Source organism: Artemia franciscana, chromosome 9, assembly GCF_032884065.1.
Source record: "Artemia franciscana chromosome 9, ASM3288406v1, whole genome shotgun sequence".
NCBI classification, from domain to species: domain Eukaryota; kingdom Metazoa; phylum Arthropoda; class Branchiopoda; order Anostraca; family Artemiidae; genus Artemia; species Artemia franciscana.
The window spans coordinates 7,521,654-7,535,184 of NC_088871.1; the positions used below are offsets into that span (position 1 = coordinate 7,521,654).

The window sequence follows — 13,531 nt, forward strand, 5'->3', positions numbered from 1 at the left end:
TTCTTATAGAAGGAGTGGTCATGTAAACTTTAGAGGAAGCTAATTTGATTGGCAATGTATAGTTTTAGTTCTTTTTAATGAGTCAAAAAGGATGAAGGATGACTAGCCCCCCCCCCTGACGTCCTCTTTTCCCCAAACGCATCAGATAGTCCTCTTTTCCCCAAACGCATCAGATAGAAATTGTAAGATGTCCGTTTTGTTCACATTAGTCCATAGAGCCTGTAACAATGTTTTCAGAGTGGACAGAACCCCCAGAGCTTAGGGGCAAGGGTTGTAAGGTGTACCCCGGGGCATTTTCAGTCTTTATGGAACGGGTGGTCACATAAGCTTTCGAGCAGATGGAGCTTATTTGATAGGAAGTTGGAAGTTCTAAAGCCCTTTTTAGAGTTGAAAGTGAATGGAGTGAAACCATTTTCCTCCCATCAAGCCTTTCCTTCCCAAAAAACAAATTCGATCTAAATTTTAATACAGCTATTTGGTTCAGCAGTGTTGAAAGATTCAGTAATTATGTCTTTGGGGATGCCAACCACTTCAGAGTCTTCAGGGCATTTCGTTTGTTTTTCGCATATATTATATGCTAAGATAGTATTGTATTGTATCAGATTAACGACGCTTCTTGACTACTAAGGTCCCTGCGTTGGCCCCGCAGTGCATTGCTGCAGCATGATTCGATCTCTGGGTCTCGTATTACCAAGCTAAAGTCAAACCCACTGCGCCACCACAGGACTAAAATTTTATCCTAAGATAGGTATTGAGATAAGTGTGTATTTTGAATTTTACTTGCCAAAAAGGCGAAAGGCATTCAGGTGAGCCTTTCAGAGAATGTTGAGTAGAGTGTTGAAGTAAATCAAAACCCTTTCTGTGTATAAAGATTGTCAAAAGGGCGTAAGTCGGAATGATTGTGTATATTATCTTGGAACTCATGAAATGGTAAGAGAGATGATCAAAAAGGCAATATTTGCACACTACTAATACTACTAAAATTACTACCAATATTACTGCTACCACTATTACTTTCACAGAACTCCACTTACAATATGGATGTGAATTTTGAACTAAATCAAAAGACGCTATGTGTATGTACATTGTCAAAAGAGCATGCCTCAAGAATGGGTTTGGGTGAGAGAACATTCTCTGAAAGTTCAGAGTCATGCTTCAAGAATGAAGTCTTCATTCTCTGAAGAACTTTCAGAGAATGCTTAAAGGGGAATATCCTCTGACCAAATGCATTATATGCACGCTACTACTTCAACTACTATTTTTATTGCAGCTACTTTTAAGGGTAAGAGAACTGAGCTGAAAATTCCAAGAAGTATATGAACATACAGATTGTCAAAAGGACATATCAGCAATTTCATATCAATGGTTAATTCTGTTAAGTCCAGGACTTGAGGAGAGGGATGTTCAACTAACCAAAAGGTAATACACTAATATTGCTGCTGCTGTAAGGACTACTGGTATTACTATTAATATTACTACTAGTAATACCAATGCTACTGCTGTGACTATTATTAAAACTATGGCTAATGGTATGAACGTAAAATTTTCAAAGAATTTTGGGGGAAAAGGTGAACTAAACCAAAACATGTCATATGTATGAAGGCTGTCAAAAGAGCGCAACGGCAATATCTTAGGCACAGTTTGGTGTGTGAAGTTGACATCAACAGGGCTTGTTTCGGGGGGTGTTGAGCTAACCAAGAGTTTTGGAACTCTATGGAGCCAAACCGAAACACACTATGCCCACAAAGGCCGTGAAAAGGACTTACCAAAAATACCTAAGGAACGGTTGATGGTATTAAGTTGAAACTTTCAGCTTGTGTTGAAGATGATTTTGAAGAAACCAAAAGTGCAATGCGCATTCTGCTACTATTGCTTCTACGCTAGCTAAGAGTATTAAGGTGAAATTTTTAAAGAGTATCAGACAGCTGTTTAACTGAATCAAAGCAAACTATGAGTATGCCGATTTTCAAAAAGGCGACAAAGTATTAGTTTAAGAATGGCTTATATTATTAAGTTGAACCTTTAAGGGTAAGCTGCGGTGAATTTTGAAACAATCAGAAGGTACTCTGTGCATACCATTAATACTACCTCTATAGTTACTGTATTTCATGCTGCTAAGGATATTAAGGTGAAACTTTCAAGGGACGTTTAAGGGCAGTTTCAATTAAACAAAAAACTATATACATGCAGGTTTTCAAAAGGGTATATAAGCAACACCATAAGCAGCACCGCTTTATAATAGCTAAAAATGTCATTGAAATTTTAAAGGAGCTAATTTGATTCAAACTTAAAAGTTCTATTGCACCTTTGAAAAGAAAACCAGAATAGAGGGGAGCCAGTTCATTCTCCTAACTCATCCAATCGAAATTTTAAAACAGCCATTTTATTCAGCATAATAGAACGGTCTAGTAACTATGTCTCTAGGGATATTGGGTATATTAGTCCCTTCCAAGTATGAAATTGACCCATTATGCTTTGAAACTAAACATTGCTTAATAGCTAAATCAAAAGGCACTGCATGTATGGTTGCCAATAAAACACCAGAGCTATATCTCTTAAAGGACTTGTGGCATTAAGTTGGGACTTTCGGGGCTACTACAATTACTACTTCTTTTCTCACACTTCAAATAAATCATAAGAATTTAAGTTTATCCAAGTTGTCGAATACCATAGATAGAATGCTTTGGGAATAATAGTAACTTTTATTTTTCAGCTCAACCTGAGGCGGTATAAAATCAAATTAAACAATACTTTGTGCGTCCAGATTAAAATTGTTTTAAACATTCTCCAACTTATATATAGCGAGCCAAACTATGGATTCTTATAGAAAAAACTGAAAACATATAAAAAAAAATTTTCCATGAAAAAGACATTGTCAATAAAAAACGAACGCAAACTAATTTAAAAAAAATTGCACAAAAGAAGTTTTTCATAGAATATTAAACAGCTCCATTAAGTCGGAAATGAGTAGAAATAAATTCAAGTTAGTCTTCCAAGCATAACAGTAGCCTACTACAAATCACCATCAATAAAATAAATGAAACCCAAAACGAACAGGAATTGCAATAAATAATCAAGTCAAACTCAAAAGGAGCAAAAATTAACATGAGCAGGGCTGAAAACCCTCATGCCTTCTCAAGACCAGAACTTAATTTGTACTTTACTGAAAACAAAATACATTTTAAATGTTTTCCCTTTTTTAACTTTAATAAATAAAAATTCGAAACTTAAAGGAAAAAAATCGATATATGCATGTTAAACTGAAAATCAATGTTAATTTTTTTTATTTTTTTGTTTTATTTCAGCAGTCTTTTAAAGTTTGATGAGAGATCACAAAGAAGCACTCCGTTCCAAATCAGTCACCTTTGTTAATGGTCTGGGGATTGCCTACGGGTCGTATCTCGATGTTAAAGAAAATTAACGATAATCCTAGTAAATATTATGCAAATCGGTAGTATATACTTCTTATTATTCGATGTTTGATTAGGGATAACATTCCCCACGAGAGAAGTTTGCGGAAAACAGCACCATCCCATTGCTACCATGGTCACTAAAAGTTTTGTCTGACGTGGCTGACAGAGTCGTTACTCGTCACATCACAAAACTTCAGCAAAAAATTCAATCTCGATGGAATTACAAGATCAATATATGTCATTCAAGTTAGATTAAAAGCTGAATGACGATTGATTGTTTTTTTTTCAGCAATAGAAAGGCTTTTCAAGCTATCAGTACTGTACAGACGCTATAAGTCAACATGGATGATGAAAGAGAACATCAGAATTTAATAATTTAACCAACTTAGTTTCATGGATCCATGAAATAAGGGATAAGGCCATGATTATTTTTAATAGAATTCCAAGTTTAAGGAAAACGCTTTTTTGATGGTATCACAACAAAATGTTTACAGCTCAGGATAGTAATAAAACATTAGCTTGTATCGTACGATCTGACGTGATACCAATTATCGTGAAAGATTTCCCAATAATGGCTTTTCTGTCACTTATAGAAAATTGGAATAACTAGCAAAAAGTTGAAAAGTCAAATGAAGGTGATGCATTTTACTCTAAAAATGAAGCAAAAAAGCTTTTATGGTATTTGTAACCATGTAATTACATGAATATATTTTCCTCTTCTCTTAATAACGGGCAAAGATAATACGCCCTTAATAAAGAGGGGGATCAATTTAAAAGCTGAAGATCTTGTTAGATTGTTACAATCTAACAAAATGAAAAAAGCCCCAAAAAAGAAAAGAATTTTCCAACCCATGAAGTTGAAGACAAGATTCATTCTTCATTTTGTCTGCTTTTGACACCTCGAAAACTGAACGCGTCAAGACGTTAAATAAAAAAAAACTTATTTTGTCAAGTAAAACTAAAAAGTTGAATTAAAACTTAAAATATAAATTATTTTGTATGTGAGGCTTGAATCTCCTACTCTTTACGCTAAAGTAATAAAATAGCTTAAAATTAGTTCTTATTTCATAAAAAGAGACTTTGTGCTCGTGCAGTCGTTCTTCAAGAATTGAGACAAAAAGTCAGACTTTAGCGTAAAGAGCGGATGGTTCAGTAAGAGGCAGCCCCCTTCGTTTACGGAGTATTTTTTTGTTCGTTGTAAGTTTTGATATCGCTGTTTACTTTCATTTGTAAAAAACTTGTTTTTAATTTCCAATTTAAATTCATTTTTCACAGTATATCAAAGAAAACCCAACTCCTTAAATCATGAGTTAACTTTTGCGATCTCTCACTACTGAATCATCTCTTTGTATTCATTGATCATTTGTGAATAAGCTTTTTTGTGAATAAGGTAATTGATAAGATTGAATAAGCTAATTCTGAATATATATATATATATATATATATATATATATATATATATATATATATATATATATATATATATATATATATATACATTTTACAATAAAAGTTTTCTTTTACAATAAAATAATTAATTTTATATATTTTTTTTACAATAAAAGTTTTCCGCTAAAAATCCATTCTTTTTTTTAAAATAGCCTTGGCATCAATACTTCTTAACGAAAAGTCCAGGCAAGACTGTGTAATAAAAACTAATATTTTACAATCTAAAAAGATTCATTCATTGAACTAACTGTATTTATTAAAAACTGTAATAGTTTTTTATTTACCTTCTAAAAATTGACTTCTCCTACTATTAAAATTATCTAAAATTTATTTAAAATTTTTAAAAATTTTCAAAAAACTACTATCTAAAAATTACCTTCTCCTATGACTTCTATGGGGCGTTTCCCCCTATTTTCTAAAATAACGCAAATTTTCTCAGGCTCGTAACTTTTGATGGGTAAGACTAAACTTGACGAAACTTATATATTTAAAATCAGCATTAAAATGCGATTCTTTTGATGTAGGTATTGGTATCAAAATTCCATTTTTTAGAGTTTTGGTTACTATTGAGCCGGGTCGCTCCATACTACAGTTCGTTACCACGAACTGTTTGATATTTGCCTTCTCTGCAGCTAATCTTGTAGTTCTTTTGGGATTGGGCTTGTTTTTATTCTTTCCTATTTTTGTTTTATTTTGAATTAGATTATTTTCTGTAATTAATTTTGTGTACGTAGGGTTGAGTTTGTATTCACCCAAGTCTCTATTTAGAGATGTATTATTATTTAAGTTTCTTTTGATTTCGATTGCCTCGCGGACAGTTTGTTTGATTCCTAGGTCACTGCTAATTAGAATTGTTTCGTCAAATAGAACACAATGGTCTAGATTTTCAAAAATATAATTGCTTAAAGCTGAATCGAAAGATACGGAGCTATTTCTAGATTTTAATGCTTTTTCAATGCTTTTATTGTTTTGCTGTAATCTTGTTCCTAAATTTTGATGTGTTCGACAAATGTAATAATTTCCACAGCTACATGGTATTTGATGCACCAATCTTAGACGAGTAACTGGGGTTTTATCCTTACCAGAATTGAGAAGATTCATTATACTTAAATTACTTGTGAGTACTACCTGTAAATTGTTTCTTAAACTAAAAATTTCAGTTTTGAAGTAATTTTCGGACTATAAGGTAGTCTCATGCATTTGGTTAAATTATGTAAAAAAATGCCATGCACTACCAGTTTCGAGATTCAGGGTCCTTCCTATGGGAAGGACCCAAACAGGTTAGGGTCCTTCCTATGGGAGCACCCCTATCAGGCCTACTCGAAAATATTTTCGTCGATAATCTTGAAAATTGGGCTCTGGATTCGTTTTTCCTTAATCATGTGTTTTGGGGACGTTTCATGGACGATGTAATTTCAGTTTGGAATTATGACGAAAGTGAACTTAAAGGTTTTCTAGAACATTTAAATACTTACGATACAAACCTGCAGTTTACTCTTGAGACCGAAACAGATGGAAAAATAACTTTTTTAGATGTATTGATAATACGCAGTGTGAATAAACTTGATTTTGCGGTTTACAGAAAACTTACACATGATATTAGATACCTTCACTTCAAATCTAACAATCCTCCTCAGGTTAAAAGAGGTGTGGTAATATCTCTTGTGGATAGAGTACTTAATATCTGTTCAGAGCCGTATAATAAAAGAGAATTAAATTTTATTGCAGGCATACTTTTTGGCAACGGGTACCCAATTTCTCTCATAAATACTGTTATTGCTCAAAGATTAAAGATGCATTCTTCCAAAGCCTTAAATGCCACACCAGAAAATGATTCAAATAATCCCACAAGCACGATTTATCTACCTTATATTCCGAAAATTACTTCACAACTGAAAAAGTTTTGTTTAAAAAACAATTTACGTGTTGTATTCACAAGTAATTTAACTTTAATGAATCTTCTCAATTCTGGTAAGGATAAAACCCCAGTTACTCATTTAAGAGGATGTATCAAATACCATGAAGTTGTGGAAATTATTACATTGGTCGAACCCACCAAAACTTAGGAACAAGATTACAGTAACACAAAGAAAGTATTGAAAAAGCATTAAAATCTAGAAATGACTCCATATCTTTCGATTCAGCTTTAATCAATCACATTTTTGAAAATCCAAACCATTATGTTCTATTTGACCAAACAATTCTAATTAGCAATGACCTAGGAATCAAACAAACTGTCCGTGAGGCAATCGAAATCAAACGAAATTTAAATAATTATACATCCCTAAATAGAGACTTGGGTGAATGCACACTCCACCTTATGTACACAGAATTGATTACAGAAAATAATCTAATTCGAAATAAAAAAACAATTGGAGCGAAGAAAAACAAGCCCAATCCCAAAAGAACTACAAGATTGGCTGCAGAGAAGGCAAATATCGCAATAAAAAACTATTCCAATTTTTAATGAATACAGTTAGTTTAATGAATGAACCTTTTTAGCTTGTAAAATGTTAGCTTTTATCACACAGTCTTGGATGAACTTTTCGTTAAGAAGTAATGATGCCAAGGCTATTTTAAAAAAGAATGGATTTTTAGCGGAAAACTTTTATTGTAAGTTTTTTTATTATTTATTATTTTTTTGATGAAGACCGCCCTTAGATATAGGGCCGAAATATTCAAATAGGTTTTGTTGGTTCACTGTTTTGGAAAAAAGTCCTATATATAATGGGCCAAATTGGCTATTTAGGTCACTTCTGTATTACTAGCATTGTTTCTAATAAGTATTCTTCTTAATTTAAATTCTCTAAGGTTTTTTCAATGAGGTGTGGCTTGTGGGGTGTTCTAAACAGGCCAAATCGGGTATTTAGGTCTACTTCTGCATTACTAGCATTGTTTCTAGTAAGTATTCTTCTTAATTTAAATTATCTAAGGTGTTTTTTATAAGGTGTGGCTTGTGAGATGTTTCAAACAGGCCAAATTGACTATTTAGGTCTACTTCTGTATTACTAGCATTGTTTCTAATAAGTATTCTTCTTAATTTAAATTCTCTAAGGTTTTTTTTTTTATAATACGTGGCTTTTGGAGCGTCTCAATCAGGCCAAATTGCCTATCTATTAGTTAATTATTATTTAACATGCTAGGTTAGGGTAGGTGACAATAGAGCTTTTTTTTGTTTATTTTTTTTTATTTTAGGGTATAAATTAAAAGGAAAGTTGCAATTTATTACAACTATCTATTAGTTGCGTTAGTTAGTTAATAATTAGTTTGCATGCTAGGTTTCAGCAGAGTACAACAGAGCTTGTGTGTGTTATCTTTATATTTTACTTTATAGTCTAAATTAAAAGTAAAGTTGCAATTTACTGTAACTAATTATTAGTTGCATTAGTTAGTTAATTATTAGATAATCATGCTAGGTTTTGGTGAAAACAACAGATAGGGGAATGCCCGACAGATATGTAGAGTACCTCCCTCGGTACCTCGGTACTCTCTTGGTACTAAGGAGGACCTTGTCCCTGGGGGCCCATAATAGAAACTGGGTACCCTCTCCTGGGGTTATAAATAGAGGTGGAGGAGGAAGAAAGCCCCGTAAATGTATACTCAACAGGGCCCACTGGCGTGTCTACACGTCACCTGAGTTACAAACATTCTCCCAGTAATGCGTTAAATTGCATGGTGATGCAGAACACCATCGTGGGAGGATCCTCTATAGGAGGACAACTGCGGCTGGGCGTAAAATCCAGATTTATGGACAACAGCCTCTGTAAAGGGCTGCCTGGACCCTTTCGTGGTACCTGCAAGACTGGGAAACTTGCGGTCAACTTTTCCCACTTGAGAGGTGGCGCCCCTTGACCAAATTATAGCCTAGTAAACAACACAGCACTCGCGCGGGATTCTGATTATTGGATATTCTTCTGGGCTTGAATTGTTTTGATGGGCGTTTTTGGGCTGAAAAATCTCTTCCTAGCTATGGGTAGCCTCCCCGTAGTAGCATAATATTTGTAGGAATGGATATATAATGAGTCGGAGGTAATATGCTTGGGACTGTCTGTGCAGGATTTTGATTCTTGTTGATAGAAGAGCATCGCCAAGTGCTGAAAACCATGTTTTGACCAAGATGGGCCCAGGATTGCACAAAGCCTCCAACTTCCTGGAGGTCCTAGGGACTTCTTGCTGTCCGGTTCTAAGCCGGGTTAAGCACGTCGGTGTAGACTTGAGAAGATATTTTGGCCCCCATTCTGCACTGGTATCCGGGATCATTGCTTTTCCTGAGGCAAAAATAATTTCAAAGATTTAAAGAACATGAAAATTGGAACTTGGAATGTTACAACGTTAAAAAATGAATATCGCATCGGCATTTTGACTGACGAATTCAGATGGTTTGAATTGGATTTATTAGGCGTTTCAGAAACTCATATCCCAGGCGTAAGAAGCATGAAATTAGGTGATATAGAATTTGTTTACTCAGGCAGGAAGGATGGGGTACATAGACAGGGAGCAGGGCTCATGATGAGGAAGCTGCTAAGTCTTGTTTAGGCTGGGAAGGTATTAATAATAGAATACTAATTGCTTATTTTAAGACTAAAAAGTTCAGGGTATCAGTTATAGTACTATATGCCCCTGTTGAACCAACTGATGCAGATACTAGTGACTCAGATGAATTTTACTTACAGTTACAGGAGCAAATAGACAGGGTACCAGGTAGAAATATGGTGTTTTTGCTAGGAGATTTTAATGCAAAGGTTGATAGAAATAGGGATAGATGGTATCCTAGCCTAGGTAAATTTGGTGTAGGAAAAGAAAACAGTAATGGCTATAGACTTTTGCAATTTTGTAAGTATAACAACCTAGTTATAACCAATACGGTGTTTGGTCACAAAACGGCCCATAAGTTGACACGGTATTCACGTGATGGTAAGACACCAAACCTTATTGATTATGTTATTGTAAACCGAAGACTAGCAGGATCAATACAAGATACTAGGGTGTATAGGAGTGTTGTTATTTATGTTAAAAGTAAAGATCACCATCTAGGAGTGTCTAAGGTTAATTTAAAGCTGAAATTTCAGAAGGGTAACTACCTCCCGGAAAGTTATGATGTTGGTAGACTCCAGGATGAAAACTTGAGAAAAAAAACTTCCAGGAATAGTTGAACACTAAACTTGAAAATTTAAAATTTGACAATGTGGAAGATGGATAGAATAATTTCAAGAAAAAAATGTGAATTTGCTGATGGTGTCTTAGAGAAGAGTGCTAAGACTGCAACTAGGAATATTAGTGAAAAAGCTTTAGGTTTATTAGAGAGTAGAAGGGGTTTGTACAAGAATTATCTGAGTGATAGGTGGAATGAAAACAAAAGGAATGTAAAAAAGTGGAGGAAGCATTGAAGTATGAACTAAGGAGATGTGAAGTGGAGGGCATGGATAAAATTGCTGAGGATCTGGAAGATGCGGCTAGACGGCATAATAGTAAAGTATTATACTGGCATGTTGATAAATTGAAAGGGAGTAGACAATCCGGACTAGTCCCAGTTAAAGATAGGAATGGGACCATAATTAGTGATAAGAAAAAAGTTATAGAAAGATGGGTGGAACATTCTGAGAATTTGATAAACCGAGATACAGTTGCACAAAAAGATATAGAGGAAAATGAAAAATTTTGTGGTACCCTTGATGTGAAGGAAGATTTGTTTAGTGAGGAAGAATTAGCGACAGTAATAAAAGGATTGAAAAATAATAAGGCTCCAGGTGCTGATAGTGTGATGAATGAGTTTCTTAAATACGGTGGCTCTGAGGTTAAGAATAAGCTACTGAAGATTATGAACACGATTTTTGAAAAAAGGGGAAGTACCTACTGATTTTAGGAAAACCTTAATTAAACCACTGTATAAGAAAGGTGACAAGAGTGAGTGTCGTAATTATCGAGGCATTAGTCTGGTCTCTGAAGGTAGCAAATTAATCAGTAATATGATTCTTTTTAGACTGAGAAATGCTGTAGACAAAGTTTTAAGGGAAGAACAGTGCGGTTTTAGAAAAAGGTAGAGGATGTGTCAACCAAATTTTCACTCTTATGTCAATAATTGAGAAGTCCCTTCGTTGTCAAACACCTTTGGTCCTCAGTTTTATCGATTATGAGCAAGCTTTCGATTCTGTTGATAAAAGAGCGTAAGCAAAGGTCTTATCCTTGTATACTACTACTACTACTACTACTAATAACTCACTGCAGCACCAAGCCGCCTGAGGCCAACACAGCTACGCACGCTTCTCCTCCAACCTAATCTATTTAAAGCCTTCCTCTTTACACCTTTCAGGAATGGTTGATGATATTTATTAAGCTGAAACTTTCAACGTGTGTTGCAGTGGATATTGAAAAAAACAAAGGTGCTATGCCCATACTGCTACTAATGCTGCTAGAACTATTGCTACTGCACAAGGTAAATTAAGGTGAAGCTCTTAAGAAATATTCAGGCAAATGTTGAACTAAATAAAAAAGACAATGAGCATGTGGACTTTCAAAAACGTGACTAAGGAATAGACTGTATCCATGCAGGTTTTCCAAAGGGCATATAAGCAATAATATAGGCAGCACCAGTCTATAATAGGTAGAAATGTCAGTCACTTCTTAGCGTATACAGCAAGGCAATAAGTAGAGGTCTTTCTCCTCATATACGGAATAACTTCGTATCGTTTTTTGTCTTAATATAGCTCCTTAACTTATCGTTGAAGAAGCAAAAAAAAAACTAAAGAAGTGCAACATTCTGCATCTCTGACCAATTTAAAATCTCAAAAACTTCTCAGGTCTTGGTTTTCACCTCTTAGCGTAAACAGTGAGGCAGTCGATATTAGTTCTTTCCCATGGTATTAGAATGTCATTAAGGTCAAAAAACTCTGGCCTTTGAAAAATCTCAAAAATTACTCTGGTCGTAGTTTAAGTTCTTAGTGTGAAAAACGATGTATTCCCTAGCCATTCTGGTCCTTGCTAAAAATCTCCATATCTATGAAAAATATCAAAAACTCCTCTGGTCCTGGTTTTACCTCTTACCGTAAACAGCTTGACATTATTTTGCCGATATTTCCCATGTTATTAGAGTGTTATTAAGAAAAATACACTCTGGCCTATGAAAAATCTCAAAAACACCTCTGACTGAAAATCGAACTCGTGAAATCGATTCAATGAACAACCATTGAATGAACGACTATTGGAATCAAAAAAATCTGGCCTTTGAAAAATCTCAAAAACTCCTATGCTCATAGTTCTGGTCCTTGCTATAAATCTCCATATCTATGAAAAATCTCAAAAACTCCTCTGGTACTGGTTTTAAGTCTTAGCGTAAACAGCTAGATTTTCTTCTTCTCTTAATAACGGGCAAAATAATACGCCCTTAATAAAGAGGAAGATCAAATTAAAGGCTGAAGATCTTGTTAGATTGTTACAATCTAACAAGATGAAAAAAGCCTCAAAAAGAAAAAAAAATTCCAACCGATAAAGTTGAAGACAAGATTCGTTCTTCATTTTGTCTGCTTTTGACATCTCGAAAACTGAACGCGTCAAGACGTTAAATAAAAAAAAAAAAAACTTATTTTGTCAAGTAAAACTAAAAAGTTGAATTAAAACTTAATATAAATTACTTCATATGTGAGGTGGGCTTCAATCCCCTACTCTTTACGCTAAAGTAATAAAATAGCTTAAAATTAGTTCTTATTTCATAAAAAGAGACTTTGTGCTCGTACGGTCGTTTTTCAAGAATTGAGTCAAAAAGTCAAACTTTAGCGTAAGAATCGGCTGGTTCAGTAAGAGGCAGCCCCCTTCGTTTACGGAGTATTTTTTTGTTCTTTGTAAGTTTTAATATCGCTGTTTACTTTCATTTGTAAAAAAAAAATTCTTTTTAATTTCCAATTGAAAATCATTTTCCACAGTAGGCCTATATCAAAGAAAACCCAACTCCTTAAATCATGAGTTAACTTTTGTGATCTCTCACTACTGAATCATCTCTTTGTATTTATTAAGCATTTGTGAATACGCTTTTTTGTGAATAAGGTAATTGACAAGACTGAATAAGCTAATTCAATATATATATATATATAATATATATATATATATATATATATATATATATATATATATATATATATATATATATATATATATATATATATATATATATATATATAAATAATGACGAAGACCAAACTGCCTTTCCCTACAGAAGAGAGAATAATGAGGACTTTTTTTCCAAGGCAGTGAACCAACAAAACCTATTTGAATATTTCGGCCCTATATCTAAGGGCCGTCTTCAGCAAAGAAAATAATAAATAATAAAACACTTACAATAAAAGTTTTCCGTTAAAAATCCATTCTTTTTTTAAAATAGCCTTGGCATCATTACTTCTTAACGAAAAGTTCAGCCAAGACTGTGTGATAAAAGCTAACATTTTACAAGCTAAAAAGATTCATTCATTGAACTAACTGTATTTATTTAAAATTTGAATAATTTCTTATTGCGATATTTGCCTTCTTTGCAGCTAATCTTGTAGTTCTTTTGGGATTGTTCTTGTTTTTATTCGTTCCTGTTTTTGTTTTGTTTTGAATTAGATTATTTTCTGTAATTAATTATGTGTACATAGGGTTGAGTGTGTATTCACCCAAGTCTCTATTTAGGGATGTATTAT

The 13,531-nt window shown here is 33.9% G+C and overlaps 1 protein-coding gene across 1 annotated transcript in view; it reads right to left on the reverse strand.

The window, feature by feature from the left end:
* The window catches only part of LOC136030949 (tubulin alpha-8 chain-like), a 225,726-nt gene extending 212,449 nt beyond the window's left edge, over window positions 1–13,277 (reverse strand). Inside the window, exon 1 of the mRNA XM_065710076.1 lies at window positions 13,191–13,277. The gene's annotated coding sequence lies outside the window, so the exon portion shown is untranslated. The remainder of the gene's footprint in view (window positions 1–13,190) is intronic.
* Window positions 13,278–13,531: the final 254 nt, after the last annotated feature.